The sequence below is a fragment of the Carassius auratus genome, unplaced genomic scaffold, assembly GCF_003368295.1.
Source record: "Carassius auratus strain Wakin unplaced genomic scaffold, ASM336829v1 scaf_tig00009940, whole genome shotgun sequence".
Taxonomy (NCBI): Eukaryota; Metazoa; Chordata; class Actinopteri; order Cypriniformes; family Cyprinidae; genus Carassius; species Carassius auratus.
Window position 1 is genome coordinate 18,618 of NW_020524089.1, and position 4,553 is coordinate 23,170.

Below are 4,553 nucleotides of genomic sequence, written 5' to 3' on the forward strand. Positions count from 1 at the left end.
GAGGCAAAAGACTGAACAACATGGTTAGGATAAGGTTCACATACCTTGTTTAAAAACTATAAAAAATAAAATATGTTTTTAAAAGTGTGTTTTTATGTGTGTGTGTGTGTGACATAAATACCTGCATAGCCAATGTTCTTTCTGTGCAACTATATGCCTTATAATTTTAAATTTAGCTTAATACAGCATGTTCTTACAAGCACTAGCATCATTTCAGTGAGTGTGCTGGCAGTGTTTCTCAAACATTCATGAGCTTCCATAACATATTCTGTGTGCCAGCTTTGCCCTTACACGCTTATCACAAACTAGCTTCACCTAGATGGATTAAAAATGAAGAAAGAGAGGAAAAAAGGTTTGCATGGATGAATAATTCACATATTTTACACCATCACTAGGGATATTTGCCCGTTAGAGAACTCTTGACTCCAATTAGGGACATTAGACAGGGATAACGATAAATAATGCCATCCTCAAAGTCATGTATTCACTGGCTGCACTGAGAATAATTACAGATAATGTAGTGATGTGTAGCCATGCATTGAATTTAAATAACTCCTGCGGTTGACCTTCCGCAAGTGTTGCTAATTTGCATGTAGTCCTTGGTTTCTTCCTAATGATACACTGCATTATGCTTGGGGAAACTGCTGTTGTTGTGTCTCATTCTGTTCCCTAGTTCGTGATGATGGGAATCAGTATATTTGGAACATGGATTTGGATATTAGCAAGGGCCTTGATCTGTGAATGCCATTAATTATTTACTATTTTTTAACCTATGAAAATGGCAGCATTGTTTCCCTTTTATGCATGCAAGAGATGCATTTTAGAAAGAGAGCTAATAACAAAAAGTCTCTATTAAAGACTGAAAAACAAGGCTTTTCATACATTTACTTGTGTTTTGGAAATTTTTAGGAAGTGAACTTGTTGGTGCACAAATTATTTCAACTACGGGACAATCCTGAAATATGGTCTCCCCAAGACGTGCAGTTATTAGGGAGCTGATAAAGACTCACCCTGTGGCAATTGTGGAGCTACTTGTCATTTTAGTGGCCAAACTTAAAAAAAAATACTCTTAAAAAATGTATTTCTGTCTCTCGTTTATTCATGGACGACAGCATGCAACGTTTACCCTGTAATTCATTCTGTTCAGCCGTACAATCAAGGTAGAGCAGATGCGATTCCACAAATCCCAAAAACAAAACACTATAGAGCTACAGTTTTATTTTAATGGCTACATTACACTCGGTGGACTCTGAGGGAGGACCCTGCAGGATGACAAAGTAAAACTCCTGCTGATAGGTTGCGTGCATCTGCCGTTGGCCCCACCGTAAGCAGGCAAGCCGTTCAAGCCGCATTAGGCCAAGACAGATTGAGTCCAGGCAATGACCCAGAGCAGGTCGGGAGCACAGTATAGCGGGTGTTCTCAACCCTTAACTGGCCTTTAGAAATGTACATGCACACAGTTCGTGCCCCCTCCTGTCAGTCTCCATCGTGCTCCCCCTGCCTGACTCTCTCTCTTGCAGATCACTGGCTGTCTGTGTCCTCTCACAACCTGGGCAAGCGTTCATGTTCCAGATATTAAATTACTCATGAAATATTTGCTTGTGCTCCAGGCTGCGCTGATGCCTGCACAGAACATTCCACTTAGCCCCTTTCCGGCTTCTCAGAGTTCTGGCGTGTGGCACCTCTCCTTGGAAAGTCAATTTTTCCCATTTGGAGCAGTGGCATTAAAGGAGTATTTCAGCTTGCATTAGCATCAAACCTCAAAATCTTGCCACCTCGTCTTCGGCACCCTCATTTTTCTTAACTTTTAATCACAGCCACCTTCACACTTCAGATAAGATGCTTCCCTAAAACAAGACACTGGGGAGGTGACCTCCACGTGATTCTGAAATGAAATCCTTCATGCTTCCGTGCACATGACAGCTCCGGAGAGTTCCAGCTCTGCTCGGTGAACCTGAACAATTCTTTAAAGACCCCAGCACATGAGAGCTGTAAGAGGGAACACATTCCGTTTCTAGAGCCTTTGTTTCATTAGAGCCCTCAAACCCAAACTCTGTATTTCTGTCACATTGTGTATGCCTGGGTGGTGAGTGAAGACCCTAGTGAAAAAAAAAAAAAATCTATTTATTTTGTGCTATGCTACATTTAATTAAATACCTTACAGTTGTATTTCTGGTACACTAAAGTGGTATACTTAAAGTCTGCTAAATTGGAACAACTAATTTTGTGCTTAATGCACTTTAATTTTTAGGAAGTAATGCTGAGATACTTAAATATAGATAAACTTAAGTATATTTGATTTATGCTAAAGTGGAGCGATTGCAAGAATACTTCAGTTACACTTTAAATATCTTGCATTTAAAAACTTATATTATACAGAGATCATACACTCCTTATTAATAGTGATGTTAAAACACATTTTAGGTTTAAAATTAAGATATGTGCATTATGCAATAAAGATATACTCCATATGTGACCCTGTATCACAAAACCAGTTTCATGTAGCTGGGTTATATTTTTAGCAATAGCAAAAAACAAAACACATTGTTTGGGTCAAAATAATCGATTTTTCTTTTATGCCAAAATCATTAGCAAGTAAAGATCATGTTCCATGAAGATATTTTGTAAATTTTCTACCGTTAATATCTCAAAACATAATTTTTGATTAGTAATATGCATTGCTAAGAATTCATTTGGACAAATTCAAAGGCAATTTTCTCAATATTTAGATTTTTTGCACCCTCAGATTCCAGATTTTCAAATAGTTGTATCTCAGCTAAATATCGTCCAATCCTAGTAAACCATACATCAATGGAAAGCTTGTTTATTCAGTTTTTGGATGTTGTATACATGTCAATTTCGAAAAAAACACATTTAAAACTGGTTTTGTGGTTCAGGGTCACAAAAAAGTTTAATTATAAGTTTATATCATTAAGTCTTAAGTGATATGTCAATAAAGATGTTAATGGATTTGAAGTATATTTAGTATGAAATAAATGCAATTGGGAGGATAGTAAATAAATCAAAAATTTGTTTTTTTATATTAATATACAATAATAATATTTTTTTTATCAGTCATACAGAATGGCATTTTTTTAGCAAGCTTGTTTAATTTCCAAGGAACATATCATTTTAAAATGAACGCTGTCAAAAACTTTTTGTCACGTATGTTCTTCTTGTGGTAACATTAAAATCAAGTGGTTTTATTAAAGTAATTTAACAGAACTGAATCAACCCGACTACATTAGATTACACCAATGCATTACATTTTTTTCTGATCTATTGGTTAATTTCTAAATATATACTACTGGGTCAGTAAGATTTATTTTTTTATTATTTTGGAAAAAAGTTTCTTATGCTCACCAAGGCTGCATGTATGATACACTAAAAAAAATACAGTTAAAATATTATGAAAAATTGTTACAATTTAAAATAACAATTTTTATTTAAAATTTTTTTTATTTTATGTCATTTATTCCTGTGATGGCAGAGCTGAATTTTCAGCAGCCATTACTCTATTATTCAGTGTCACATGATTCTTCAGAAATCATTCTAATATACTGATTTGATGCTCAAGAAACATTTTCTATTATCAGTGTTGAAAACATTAACATTAAGTGCTGCTTAATACATTTTCCCCCCGGATTCTTTGATGAATATATAAAGTTCAAAAGAACAACATTTATTTGAAATAGAAATTTGTCACTAAGAAAGTATTAATTTCAAAAATATATAAACAAAAAAAAATAAAAACAGTCCTAAACCTTTGAACAGTATGTATATCAGTCGTTGTGGTGTATTTAATTATGCATTCTAATTTTCATTTTAGATTACTTTTGCCCTAGAGTCATCTATCAGTGGTTTATTAATCTTTAAAAAATTCTAATATTTTAAGTGTAAATAATTTTAAGCAAATCTCAAAATGAATATTCATTTTTTCATAGTGTACATTATGATCTTGTGATGCCTAATTTTGCTTACAGCATTAACAATGATTGATTTTTTTAATCAGCTATAAATGTAATATAAATTACAGAAATGATATCTTGGTACAAAGACATTGAATGTATTTTTTTCTTTAGTTTAGTTGTTATTAGCATGAAAATATATCTGGACTCTGACAGTAATGAAAGTGTTCCTGTATTTTGACTTGACACCAAGGTCATGGGATCATTTCCCAAAGAAAACATCCTTAATAAAATATACCTTGAATGCAAGTTAGTTTGGCAGACACTTTTCCAGACGTAAGTGTGGTATAAACAGCTGTTTAACAGGTTTCAAGACATACTTAGAGGGAAAAAAAATATTCAGATGGGATGTCAAATGTTAAATATTCTGAATGACATATCTCTAAATCTTGCCAAACAATACGACTGAACTGATGGTCTCCGGAGGCGACTACTTTGATTATGTGTGAAAAATCAAATTACTGCTAATGACAAAATCAGATTAGTTTAGTTCTGCAGCTGCAGGGTTTTACCTCCCATCTGAAAACTATGAGTTCTCCATGTCTGGTTTTGGAATATTGCTTCTGATTGCTTCCTCCTTCTATA